We start from the raw sequence: 15,541 nt of genomic DNA, 5'->3' as shown, positions 1-15,541 counted from the left end.
AATTAGTTAGCAGAATTATTTTGCTATTTTATTTGATTTTTAGTGTTAATTAGAATTTAGGTTAGTTAATTTTTGTAGAATTAGGTTTATTTTAATTTTTTAGATTGATTTGCTGTAATTGTGTACTAACTTCTTATTTTGTTTGTTTTAGGTTGAAAAGCTTACTAAAGATTACAAGGTTAATCTTGTCCAGCGTGAAAAAGTGATATTTGGTGAAAGGATGAAATTGCCCTTGGCGAGCAGAAAAAGAATTTAGATTTGCTTTTCTATTTAATTGTAGTTTTTATTCTTTAATTTCATTAGCCTTGTATTTGTTAATTTAGATTCAGAAGTGTATATTAATAAATTGAAATTTTTAGAATTAATTTGAATATTTCCCGTTCCCTGTGGATTTGACCCGTACTTGTCACTTCTGTGGAAAGTCGGTTTTATTACTTTTGGTTGACAATTTTCCAATTGTTTTTATTGAAAATGTCTATTAAAAATATCATTTACAAAAACCCAACCATAAGGACTGGTTTTGAATTTATTATTTGGTGTGCAGTTCTTATTTTAAAATAACTGTTTGCAAAAATCGCATCAATCAACACATTGGATCAATGCCATGAAAGAAGAGCTTCACTTTATGGCAAAGAACCAAGTGTGGGATTTTGTACCTCAACCTGATGGAGTAAGACCTGATGATTGTAAGTGGGTCTTTAAGACCAAGACAGATTCCAAAAGGCAAGTGGGGAGGTACAAGGCTAGGTTCATTGCAAAGGGTTTCACACAGATAAAGGACATTGATTATAATGAGACTTCTCTTGTCTCAACTAAGAAATTGTTGAGGATAATCATAGCTCTTGTAGCTCATTTTGATTTAGAGTTGCATCAAATGGATATGAAAACTGCTTTCCTGAATGGGGATCTAGAAGAAGAGGTAAATATGCAACAACCTCCTGGTTTCAGTGTGGATGACTTGAATCCTTTAGTTTGCAAATTGAAAAAGTTAATTTATGAACTTAAACAAGCCTCCTGCAAGTGGTATAAAAAGTTCAAAAAGGTAATTTTGAACTTTGGATTTAGTGAAAACATTGTGGATCAATATATATACCATAAAACTAGTGAGAATAAGTTCATAATTTTAGTTTTATATGTTGATGATAATCTTCTTGCAACTAATGATTTGAGCATACTACATGAGACAAAAGATTTTCTTTCTTCTTATTTTGATATGAAGGACATGAGTGAGGTCGCATATGTCCTTGGAATTAAAATCTATCATGATAGAACTAAAGATGATAATGAAAGACTCGGATGACAACTGTCACACGTGCTTCGATGGTTGAGAGTTTGCAGTATGCATAGACCTGCACCCGACCAGATATTGTATTTTCTATGACAATGCTCGGTAGATATCAATCTAATTCAGGTATTGCGCACTGGAAGGCAGAGAAGAAGGTCATGCGCTATTTGCAAGGAACAAAGGACTATATATTGACTTACAGAAAGGTTGACCACCTAAAGGTCATTGGATACTCTGATGCAGACTTGAAAGGATGTCTCGACAGTAGAAAACTCACTACTGGATATATCTTTCTACTAGAAGTTGGTAAAGTCTCATGGAGAAGCAGAAAGTAGTTTACAACTACTGCTCGTACCATGGAGGTGAAATTCATTGCTCTATACTAGAATTCATCTCAGGCTATTTAGATAAAAAAACTTCATTATGGGTCTTGGGATTGTGGACTCTATTGAGATATTACTAAAGATCTTTTATGATAATGAAGCAGTTGTATCCTTCTCAAATAACAACAAGAGCTCAACCTCGTGTTGACACATGGAGTTAAAGTACTTTATTGTTAAAAAAAGGACTGAGAATCATCTGGTATGTATTAATACAATCAGTATGAAGGAAATGACTGTGAATCTCCTTACTAAAAGGCTAACACTGGGATTATATTTTCAACATGTAAAGGGGATTGGTCTGTTTGATTTCTTCTGATATATGACACTATATTATGGTTATATGTGATCACATTTGTGAAACTAAATTGATTCTCTATGGCTTTATGTATTGTTGATTATGCATAAAGGATATCTCATTTAGGTAGAGAGAATAACAGAATAACAATATTAAATGACTAATAGAATGTGTTAGAGATCAACCTAGTCAAAAAGGAAATCTTAACATGTTTAAGCACTGAAAATGAATTATATTGTAATACATGAAAATATGGCATTTCATAAAAAGGTGTTCATCTCCATAACTCATATGATTAATTCTTGTGATACTGGATAGCATGTGAACCCACATAGAAATTAAGTCGAGATAACTGTATGAATGTCAATTTTATGCATTTTCGTGTTAATAGGTCAAGTGGGAGAATGTTAGACATTTCAGATCGGTTTCAATCTTAAGTGTGACTCAATTTAACACTAATGAAGGCTTTAGTGGAGAATTAGTAGGGAGGGGATTATGTGAATGTGAAAGGTTCAAATTCAATATGACATATGAAGGGTTCACATAGATGAATGCCATGTATGTAACCCCACACTTTTCTCTCACTGTAAATTGAGGCATGGTTGCTTGATGAGATCAACCAAGGTGTCATATTTTCTCATTGGGTTCAAGGTCTTGCTCACCATCGACTTGATGGCGTGGGCTCATCATGGGCATCGATAGGCTGAGGAGAACGTCGTGTACCTACGTCAATGCTCGTCTCATCCATGACGTCTACCAGTATGTATGTTTTGTTTTTACATTCCAGTTGTGGTTTTACATGAACGCCAACACATTGTCGTCATTGTATATTATTGTGACGGCAAATTGGTATTTATGTAAAATATTGAGCTTGTAATCTATTACTAAAGGTTCATATTTAAATGTGTGGGAGTTAGTACAAGTAGTGAGCATATGGACAAGCACTATCTGTAGAAAGATTAAATGCAAGGAGAATGGGATGACTATTCAATAATAATCTTCGTATCAGCAATATTAATTTTAAGAAAATCATTTTTTATACAAAAGTAGAATACAAAATTTGAGAGCGAAATATAATTGCCACATGATGAAGATATTCATGTGAATTTGGATGAATCCACAAAGATGTATGTGACAACAACACTTTCTGCTTTCTAACACGCCTACATGATTTTATGAGTAACAGTAACACTTATACCCACCAAATCAACATGTATAATATAGCATGTGCAACATATCCTAAAGTTGGCATCATAGCCAATGGAAATGCATTGAGCAATTCTGCTTGTCTGAAGCCAACTTCATAAATCTCTTTATAAATTTATATGATAATAAATCTTTTTATTGATACACATAGATCAAAGTAGAGATCAATAAGCAAATGGGAAATAAACCTTTTACCATGTTAAAATAAATGGCTACACATGAAAGAATGACAACCCTGCCATTAGCATGTACACGCATATTAATTAAGCAAGAGGAGATAGATGATTCTACACAACATACATACAGCCTGAGAAAAATGTAAGCGGATTTATTGAACATATAGATAAAATCTAGAGCAAGTACTCGATCATGTTGTAGTTGCAATAATTATTGCCCATGAGGGAAACTTAGAGAACAATAGGTGGAAATAGGGAATCCTTCTACTACTCACTGATGTTTCCTCTTTGGTAGGCTTCAATTGTCTCTAACTTCAATTTGTTATGTATTGCAACTCTTATTTTGACATTTGAGGATGAAGATCAGGCGTAGCCGGTGATGTAGAAAGCCACACCAAGTCCCAAAGGCAACTAAGCAATCCAAACATTACAAAGGGGTTGAAAACTCTGGTCTGAGAGATGATAATCAGAGAAATAATGTCTGCTAAGATGAAATCCAACCATTGCAAGCACAACAGTCCTGGACTGTTCTGTTTGAGGGAACCAACAAGAATAAAACAGTATGAACAACTTCAATGTACTTGAGAAACTTTTGAAGAAGGAACTTCAGAACTCTTCAGGTATGCATGTTTGCAACAACTTATTTAGTCAAAGAAAAAAACTAGGGTACAGACACATGGAGCACTTATTTATTTATTCATTCTAACAAACCATCAAGATGAGAAAAAATATGGGAATTTTGGTACCTCAAGATCATCTCATTCACGGCATGAAGAGCCACACCTTCTACCATACCAAGCAAAATCCACATTGCAAGTAATGCCAACAATGAATCTATATCACATGGGGCAAGAAAAAGGCTACTGGCAATATAGCAATACTTCATGCCAGTACTATTTTACCACCATAATGAACTACCAATGCACCTTGAGCTGCAGGTGATATTAGACCATAGTTACCGAAGGCTTCTATCTATATTGGGAAGCTTGTTTCCTGAGAAACCACATTGAAAGATGGAAGCTAAGCGCTTCTAAAACTCGGTTATCTAATTATGGGAAACACACTTCCAAGAACATCAGATTTTCAGCATGAGAATTGGATTTTCACTATAAAACAATACATTTACATATTGAATTGTGATTCATATAATAGCAACACAATAGTTGATCCATTTTAATTAGATTGAAGAGTAGATCTTAAATAGTAATATATTTTGTATAATTTTTTGAAATATTATGCAAATCTAAGAAAACATCTTAATTCACTTCTTAAATGCTTCCTATTAACTTCTCTTTTTCTACATATAAACCCCTCCTTTCTATTTTCCGCCTTCCGCAATGCTTCTCGATTCCGCTTCCCCCTTTGGCAGCCTTGTACTTGACAACACAGAGTAAAGATGACCGCAATAGAAGTTCACAAACAAGTAGGGTCCAAAAGCATATCAGAAGGAACTCATAGAGGCAATGAAATTTGATACTGGGGTGAACAAACATGAAAGAGTGAAAAGTTCGAGGTAGAGCTCAACCTCAAAATTGCATAAGCTTTACGTAAGGATGGCAGTGAACCAGGAGGAAATGGGACTCCACCCCCACCTTGCCCCGTTTGGGGCAGGAATGGAAGACATGAAACAGGATGGAGGTGAGGATGGAAGACATGAAACGAGATGGAGGTTAAAATCAAAACCCGTGCGGGGATGGACTTACACTTTCCCCCTCCCCACCCCGTCCTCGATCCCTGCCTTGTCTCACCCTGCCTCGTCCCCCATCCTTCTTTAGAGATGGCAGTGGACTGAGGGGAAAACAAGGACCCACCTCACCCCGTTTAGACCAAGGATGGAGGACATAAAACGGGGATGGAGGGTAGGATTTTGAGACAGGGAGTGAGTCCTTGTCCCCCACCCCCGCTCCACTGCTATCCCTAGCTTCACAGGTTATTCTGATCTATTCCTTTATCTTCCCTTTGTTCTTTTCATTGTCAGTTCACTAACAAATGCAGACAAGAAAAAAAAACAATTCCTAAGGAGGTAATGCAAGATCAAACAAGTAGTTTGCAAATTAATCAAACACTGGTGATGGCTCATAGATCAAATGGTCCTACTCCAACATCTCTTATCTGGAAACCATTACAGAGAAGCACAGTTATCTATGGCCTTGAAACATATGCGTCTACAATGCCATTCTTTTTAGAGATCATGTTGCTAAGTTATTCACAATTTATTTCCCAGACCATGCACACATTTAAGTAAAAGGCTTTGCACGATCTAATGCATTGATGTAGTTCTTGCAGCCATCTAAACAATCCCTCCAGTTCACCACAAAGGTCAAGTACACTCCAGCAAAAAGGAATTTTATCATCTTGAGAATAGGAATTGATTTGTATCGGTTGGCTTCTATCTAGCTAAAATGTAGATTATGTAAAAAAAGAAAAATCATGGTTAGGCTAAAACAGAGCTACAATTGAACAAGAGTTAATCTCAAGAATTTGTCACTTAAATAGCAAGTCATCAGGATTAAGTGGCTAAAAGTTTATTGTTATCATTGCAAAATTTTACTTTTGCAAGTCAAACTGACCTTTGAAAAAGATTTTGAAAATAACCCGCCTCCATTTTAAAATGCGAAAAAAATATGTAGAATGAGACTCACTTGTCGGTACGAGACTCAACCATTCATGGCGCCACAACCAGGGGTAATCGAACAAAGGATTAATCTTATGCTTTATTTTGCTCAACTTGTTTAATCCGATGTTTTATTCTTAAACACACAAATAATCAGGCATGTGCTATGAAATTCTGAAAAATGCATATTGAAAACATGATGTATACTTCAAATGTTAGAGAATTATTGGAAAAGGAACAATTTGAAAATCGTGAATCACATTGGAAAATGCTTTTAAAGAAAAGAAAAATCGATTTCTGAAGAAAAGCCAGATGTTTTGAGAAAATCCAAGTGACTCTAAGAAAGTTGATTTCTCTGAACTTGAATTCTGAAATTAAGAAGTATTGAAACTTTGGAGAATCATGAATTGAACTTAGAAATATTGAAAATTTCTTGAAAAAACTAAGGGTTTTGAGAAAATCGATTTTGAGAAAAACTCAGGTGACTTTGAGAAAATCAATTTTTTCTGAGATTGAAAAATATCAAAAGAGATGGGTGTGTGGCCCTGTGAAACTCTTTTCATGATATCCTCTAAACCTAAGTGATGCATAAATGCAATTTGAGAAAATATTTTTTGAAGAATTTTAAAGAAAATCATTTGGAAAAGGATTTTTGTGCTTTATAGAATTTAGATGAAATAAACTCAGCACATATTCCTGACTATGACCACGAATATGCATTGAATGTATCTCATTTAGTTCTGAAAGGGAGAAATACTTAGAAAACTTTTAAGAAAATGTCATACTTTTTTAAGATAGCCTAAGAGTGTAGGCCGTTTGTAACTTAAGAAAAAATGATAAATTTGAGTTTCATTCGTATTCTGACTATGGCCACAAATACGAAACTCACCGAGTTTATGAACACCTTAGAAGCAGGCACACGTGTCATTTGTGTAGACCATTATGAGTTTGAACATACATGAATCATCATCCATCACATATTGACATTATTGAAAATAAACTATATGCAATGCAACCTTATTCTAAGCAGAAAAAATAAATTCTTATTCCAGGGTTATAATTGAATTTACATCAATAATTAAAAAAAAAGGGAAAATCTAATCTTGAACCTTTCTGCAAAATTAGAAAACTTGTTAGTAGAAATATGTCAACTTTTCAGGATTTATCCAATAATATCTGAAATTAAGGGATTTATCCAGATATAAGCATTTTTCATACTTCCCTGATCTAAACATAATAAAGGATGATACAGAATTGAAGAAATAATGAAAATAAAGAACTTTGAAATTTAGAATTTTGAGAAAAATAGCCAAAATGCCCATGAAAATTGACCTTTATTGCACAACAGGGTTAAAATTAAGTTTTTTCAGAAAATATCTTGGTAATTTGTTTAATCCAAGGATCAAATGAATTCAAAACAATGCAAAATCGGGTGGAAGGAACTCTAATATGATTATGAACATGATTAAACCCTAAAAATATAATGTTTTTCATGAAAAATTTAGAATAACATAAGAAAAACAAATCTTGTTTGTGTTTTGCTCGAATCAGGACTCTGTTTTTATGATTTAACCAAATAATGCACTAAATGAATTCTACAATTTGTAAAATTTGACATAGATACTTTTAATAACTTTAAAATTAAAATGAAATCGAAAAATATATTTTTGACATTATTTTGATATGAAAATTAAATAAAGGAAAAATACATGATTTTGCCTGCAAGCACATACCTGTCACAGTGTTAGACCCGACTCAGGCATCAAATAGTGATGAAAAACTGTAAAATTTCACATGGAAACTAGACATCTTAATAAAAATAATCTTTTTTATAGATTATAAAAACCATCTTTAGTTAGGAAGATATTGTTCTGACAATATACCCTTGATTTTGGCAAACGTATAACGATTCCAGAAAAGGCAGTTCTGATTTTGGTTCAAATAAAAATAGTAGACAGAGTTCAAAAATTATCAAAATTACACTGATAAAACTAGATATGTTTCTAAATTCGTGGCATTTTACAGAATGAAAAAAAAAATTCTGGTTAGGGATATACGATCCGCTCAAGTTGACCCAGAGCTTAAACAATGCATAACAATCTGTAAGAAATAGATTCTGTATTTTTATAAAATAAAAATAGTAAATGACCATGAAAATTTTTGCAAATTTTACAGAATATACTAGACATCCTGACAAACACACTACTTTTTATGGATAATCGATCAAATCTTTGAGGATGGAGATATCATCTCGACAGACCGTCTCTGATTCCATATAGTGTTTTCACGGTATAAGAATTAGAGTTTGGTTTATGATTTTTTTAGAAGAGTTACAGAACTCAAAATAATACGAAATTTTTATTGAAAGTCACTGACAAATATATAATTCAACCCTAAAAAAATTAAATTTTATTGATAGAAAAATACATATAAAATAACACCGTTCCTGCGTGGCCAGAATCAAGGTATATATATTACCGATAAAACGCATAAAATACCCTAATCTAGGTATAAAAAAATATGTAGATAATGCAACGAATCATGATTTGATGATTGAACAAATAAAATCAATATTAACATGATGAAATAAACAAAAATGTTCAGAGAAATATGGTTAGAATTTGATTTAGCTATTAAAAGAGAGATTCGACCCATTACACAGTCGAATCTCGATCTTTTTAAGGTGTTTAACATAATAAGCACATTACCAACAATTTCAATGGATCAAAAACATGCAATATACTATGGATGATCTTTAGATCATCTTGTTGATTCATTTTTAGGGTTTCTTGCATGAAAAAGATGAAAAAAGCTCACACATAAGGGGCGGCAGTAGTGAAAATGCATAAATAAATAAATAAAATAAGCAAAAAAAAAAAGAATAAGAAGATGAACTCACCTTGAGGCTGCAACAATGGAGGAAGAAGAGACTGCTAGAGGAGAGAGAGGGAGCAAGAATAAGAAGAGGAGAGATAGCATAATGAGGGGGTCGACCCCCTATGGCCTCTTTTATAGAGTTTCATTAGGTTAGATTTTTTAGAGTTTTATTTTCTCAAAACTCTTCTTAATTAACTCAATTAAGGAGAGTGGTTTTTCTTAAAGTATTCTAACATAACATGACACTAATTACTAACCTTAATTGAGTCCTAGTTGAATTAAAACCATCTCAAATATGGTGCCACTCCCTGTGGGCCCCATTTGGTTTTTAAAATTTCTAATTAGAAGTTAAAAAAAAGGTTTAAATGCTAAGGTGAAAATAGACTTTTAAAAATCAATTTTGACTCTTTCAAAATTCTAACCTGAGTAAAACACTGACTAAATCTAAACTAATCTAAACACTTTCAAATGTGGCGCCACCTAGTGTTGACCTCACTTGTTTTTCAAAAAAATGATTTTGAAAATTAAGGTTTTCAAAAGAAGTTAAAAATGAAAGATGAGTTTGAAATTAAAAATTTTGAACAAACTAGAGTCCTAAATGAGTTGAAACTCTTTCAGATGAGGCGCCAATTATGTGGGTCTCATATTTGAGCTTTTAAAATGGTTAGAATAAAGGTTAAATAGAGTTTTTAAAACATATGGAAATGAAAGCAAAGAATAAATTCGAGAAAATTAGAGTCTTGAACTAACTGAAACTCTAGACTAGAGTCCTAAAATTTTGAAACTCTGAAATTTAGGTTTTAAAAGACAAATATTGAGGTTTTGAAAGATCTTCTTATAGATTAGTGAAAATAATTAAAAGGACAAAATCAGGGTTAGAGTCCTAAAATTTTGAAACTCTAAAATGAAGTCTTAAATCAATTGAAACTCTGAGAATTGAGTCTATTTTTTAAAAATAAGTAAAATAAAAGTAAAAAATAAAATTAGAGTAGAGTTCTGAACCGACTGAAACTCTGGGGCAGAGTTCTAAAATTTTGAAACTCTAAAATGAAGTCTTAAAATTTTGAAATTTGATTTTGAAAGATAGATGAAGAAGTTTTTGAAAGATTTTCTCAAAAATATATTTTAAAAGATTTTCTTGAATTTTGGTTTCTTTTGAAAGGTTTTAAAAGATTTTCTTGAAAACAGGTAAAAATAGAAATGAGAGATAGAGTCCTTATCCGACTGAAACTCTGTGATAGAGTCTTATTCTGACTGAAACTCTAAGATTTTAGTTAAAATGAAAGAAATGGGCAAGAGGTAAGGCTACCTCTGATTTAAAACCGAAATGAAGTTTTGAAAAATGTTTAAAAAGGTGAAAAGACAGATTCCTAAATCAACTAAAACTCTGAAATTTGGATGAAAGAAGGGATCCAAAAGTGACACCACCTAGATCGGTCTCATCTGAGAATTGAAATCAATTAAAAAATAATTTTTAAAATCAATCCAGATCGCTTTCTAAAGAAAATATTTTTGAAATATGTGAATATAGGATCCTGGGGGTTGACAAATGACAAATATCGATTTAAAACCCAGGTATTTGAAATTAATTTTAAAATAAGGTTTTAAAACTCAAATATCAATTGGAGATTTCAAAAAACCAGAGTGATGGATCTCGAGAATGGCATGCAATGCGATGAAATGCAATGAAATGATACAAAATGATATGAAATAATATGGAATGATATGAAATAATTACAAAATGTAAACCCTCAGCGAGAGATTTGAAGTCCCGGACCCCTGGCAGAGATAAAGAATTGAACGTTCCTATTCGAGGATGAAAATTGATAAATGGATTCAGATCTGACACTGGATCCGATCCAAATATGAAATGGGTCTCGGATATATCTAAATTTTTCAGGAAAAGAACTGGTTCGAGCCCTTATTAGCAATTGTACCAGATTGAGAAATAACAAAATGATATTTCAGACAGAATGATTCGAGAAATGATTTTGCCCCTGCAGGGCCTGGAGTGACACTGGAAACAAGGTTTAAACTGGTCTCGACCAGTTTAAACTGAATCCTAAGGTTTTTGAACTTAGGTGAACTAAAATGACACTGACTCAAACAATTTCCTAGACTAAATGATAGAGAAATGGTGAGAAATGACCATTGAGGTGAAATGGACAACGAGACTGCATTGTATTTGAGCTACAATGAAGGTCAAGAATATTGAAATGAACTGATTTTAGATCTCAAACATTAACTCAACTGACTGGATTTAGCTCAATTTAAGCTTAAACGAACTGAAATGAGATAAAATGGGTTCCTAGACTGCGGGAAATGGAATTGAATTGAAAGCAAGCCACTTGAACTCCTTGTGAGCTCAGATTAGACTCAAGGAAGTAGGGTCGACTGCGATTAACTGACTCGAGAATAATTGACTACAATTCGAGTTAGAATTAAGCTCATTTCTGAGAAAATAGACCAATTTTAGCCGAAATGGTCAGAAATGAACATGATTCGCTCATCGTGAGCTCAGGTGAACTAGAAATGGCAGACATTCTAACTGTTCTAAACTTAAAAATGAGCTTGGTTGACTCTGACTGACAGGAATCTAAGGTGACCTAAGAGTAAAAATGGTAAATTTTTGGGTAAAAAAGGGTAAAATGGTACCTAAACTGGAATCGACCTAGGGCTAGACTCCTAAGGGGACTGACATCTGCTGAAAGAGGGTGTCTAAAAATGTATGAGGAAAATTTGAGGTGTTTACCCCTACCAAATTTTTTCTTCATTGTTCAATATGAAGCAAAGCTAATTCTCAATGCATCTCTTTGCAAAAAAAAAAATTGAAAGAGATCTCTAAAAAAGTCATAATTCTGTTCAGTACAATGCCTTCCAAAATGTGCATTCATCCTCGTCTGTGTAACCTATCTCGCTTCCATAATTCACCCACACCACCACCGTTCTTCGTAGCTGTGAAGGAATTTTGAACCAACAAAAACCTTAAATTAATCAAAGAGATGACAAACAACTTATGAATTCCTCCATTTTTCATGATCACAAAGGAAATGCTAACAAAAAAAATGTCAATACCATTAAAAAAAGAAGGAACTCTTGATGGGTATCCGTGTTTTTCCATATTTTCAAAGAAAAATACAAACCACAAATCTCTAACTCATCAAACAAACCATAAACTCCACGAAACTTCACAATAAAGAACGACTTAAACCCCATAAAAAACTAAAGTTCAATGCATATTGATACAACCATCAGCAATATTGCAATCAGAATGATAAAATCAAGATATTGGAGCTCAACCAAAACGGAGAGAAATATATATATATATATATATATATATATATATATATATATATATATATATATATATATATATATATATATATATATATATATAGACGTGTCCGCTTATGTCACGAGGGACACTTAGACAAAATGGCGTGCTCATGTGACACATCTATAAACCTTGAGTTGAGCTCAAATTAATTCATTTACAAAATAAACGGCATTGTTTTAAAGTTGTAAGCAATAGGATTTGAACTTTCAGTTTATTGAGTGCAAGCTAGGGATGGCAGTAGACAGGGGCAGGGCAGAGGACAAGGTCTCCACCCTCGTCCCGTCTCAAAATCCGAACCTCCATCCCTGCCTCCATCCCACACGGGGATGGATTTTAACCTTCACCCCTGCCTCCATCATCGGTCCAAATGGAGGCGAGGCAGAGCGGGGCCCGTTGCCATCCCTTGAAGGATTGGAGATGGGGTGGGGCAAGGCAAGGCGGTGATTGTGACAGAGATGGGGCAGGGTGGGGAAAAGCATAAGTTCATCCCTGCACGGGGATAGATTTTAACCTTTATCCCCGTTTCATGCCCTTCATCCCCGGTCCAAATGGGGTAAGGCGGGGTGGGGCGGGGCCCCGTTGTCCTCTGGTCCACTGCCATCCCTAGTGCAAGCCAAACACTCCGACCATTTACACTCTACAATAATATATATATATATATATATATATATATATATATATATATATATATATATATATATATATATATATATTAATTACTAATTAACGAGCCTCTACGAACCGAGCCAAGTCAAATGCTCATTATTTGCCAAGTCCATTTGATGAGTTTGAATGAGTTCTTTACACTTGTTTCTGAACCCTACATCTAGTAGCAACTAGCAAGAATGAAGGACTCCAAACTGGATATCCCTTTCTAGATGCAAATTCACTTAGGTCTTGAAGTTTTTTTTTATGACGAGGAACCCTCACTGAAAAACCCCCCAGGTGAGGCCCACTAGGGGTGGGCATCTGCCCGCTAATGGACCAGGCTGGCCCGTTGAGAAAACCCTGACCCACGCCCGTTAGGCCCATGAGCCTAATCAGGCTGGGTCAAGCCATACCGGCCTATTATATAATATATATAATATATATTATTTATATAATGCATTGTATCATATATTATAATATATATTATGTTATATATATAATATACATAATATATCAAGTTCGGGCCAAGCCAATGCCAAATAAACTGGCCCCCGGTCCGGGCCAGCCCGCAGGCTGCCCAGCCTAGTGCCCACCTCTAGGCCCCGACCATCCTGCCTTACGTGGCAGGTCTTGTCATTCTTGTTATCGTATTTTTATCACATATAAATGTGTTTGGCCCGATCACAAGAACTCGCCTCTAGTGAGTCAGTGACCCACATAGTCCTCTTACTCTCTTGGTACTCTTCTTGGATGGTATGAAATTTCACAATCCATACTCGACTCCATATACTAATATACTAATTGAATCCTTTGGTGAGACACGGATTCTAATGAGCTTTCTTTTTATATCACCAAACCTTGATCCTATAGGGTTTGGTATCTGTCGGGTCCAGGTCAAACCCGATCCATTGACAACCCTAGCCATTTCAGCTGCCAATATTTTACCATCTAAATCTGACATTCATTAAAAGCTTATTCGACATTGCCTAATTATGGATATACAAACTTCCAATGCAATGCCTTAACCAGCACGTGATTTGAATTAATACAAATATATGGACTTGGCAAATGCACCAAGGTGGTGCATATGGAACATTGGAAATCCAATTTGTTTTGAGAAAGTTTTTTCAGATATGAGTAAAGGTGTTAACGGGTCGGACCCCTGGCAGAAATGGATGGGTCTAAACATGGATCTGACTAAGAAGTGTTGTTATCCGATCTGGACCCAGGTCTGACTGGGCCTATCATCACTTGATCACACCTGAAATAACATCAACTTTTGATCTCAAGATTAGATGGAGTGATGATTCCCAAGCATACCTTTGCCAACTTTATTGTACAATTATTATACTGCAGCCCCCATTTGAAAAATTCATCCCATAATAAATTATTTCTCCAACTATATAAAATACAACCCTTAAAATCTCTTAAGAATATTGTGAATCCCCAAGAAGCTATGCCTAGAAAATCCACATTCCCTCCATTCCTTTTGTCTTTCCATAGCAACAAGCCAAACTTTGGATCCTACTGACACTATATATATGTATATAATTCCCTCCATTTATTTTGTCTTGCCATATTAACATGCCAAACATCTGGTCCTTTGGAAAGACATTGAATGGAGGGAATATATGGGTTAATATTGGCTACTAATGAAAGTACAGAACTGATGAGCTAGAAATCATAGGTGCAAGTTGCATTGACTCGATCTAATGACATAGATGTGTTCAACATGGTTTAATGGACAAGGATAAAGTCTTGGATCATGCTTTTCTGATGTAAAAATGTGATATTTTGAGTTATGAAATTTTGGCACATTGTGGGCCATTGATTTTTAGACCTCTTTAAAAACCTAATTACTTGTCATAATATCACATGATTCAAAACAAGTTTCTTACTAAACAAACCATGTAAACCATATCCTTAACATTTGATCTAAAAAAAATAAAAAAAAATTTGAAGAAAAAAATTATTTTGACTCATTAGTTTCCTGCCTTCTTTAGTAGCCAATATTTACCTCTCTCTCTCTCTCTCTCTCTATATATATATATATATATATATAAAGAGAGAGAGAGAGAGAGAAGCGTATACAACTGTAACTTGGTTAAGTTGATAAAATAAAGTTTACAGCATATGGAAAGGCGTAGAAGGACCACATGGTATGGATAACATAATCATTATAGCTTGTCACTTTTATGATCATGGGTTTCTTTCTCTTTTCCTTTTCTTCCCTTGGTAGCTCAGTAATTTACAGATCCATCTCTTTTGGATGCCCCTCTGACACCAAGTTTCAGAGTCCTGCTGCTAGAAATTACATGAAACAGAGAACCAATAAATGTAGGAATGAAGTAGTTGTTGCTTTTATTCAATTGTGTGGTGCATTTTTATTCATTTTGTTGAATTATAAAGGTACTCATATACTTCCTCCCTTTTCTGACAAATATCATAGGCAAATGTATTACTGTCAGGGATGCCATGTAAAAGGGTGGTGGATCAGTCAAAGAATTTTTGGGTGCACCCATTGACTCAAAAGCATGGAAAATCATGTCTTTCATGATGAAGGTTGCCAGTGTGGTTGCAAATGGTCCAGAAATGCAATTACCATAGAGGTTGAAGACTCAGTTCCAAACCAAGTTCACCTAGTTTCCAATTATTCATTCCCTCAAAAAAGATGGAGAGAAAGTCTTGGATCATAAGAGCTCAATTTCAATAAAAATCAG

Source organism: Nuphar pumila, chromosome 4, assembly GCF_984573655.1.
Source record: "Nuphar pumila chromosome 4, dmNupPumi1.hap1.1, whole genome shotgun sequence".
NCBI lineage: Eukaryota > Viridiplantae > Streptophyta > Magnoliopsida > Nymphaeales > Nymphaeaceae > Nuphar > Nuphar pumila.
The sequence above is the reverse complement of the archived record's forward strand: the minus strand, read 5'-3'. Positions refer to the sequence as shown.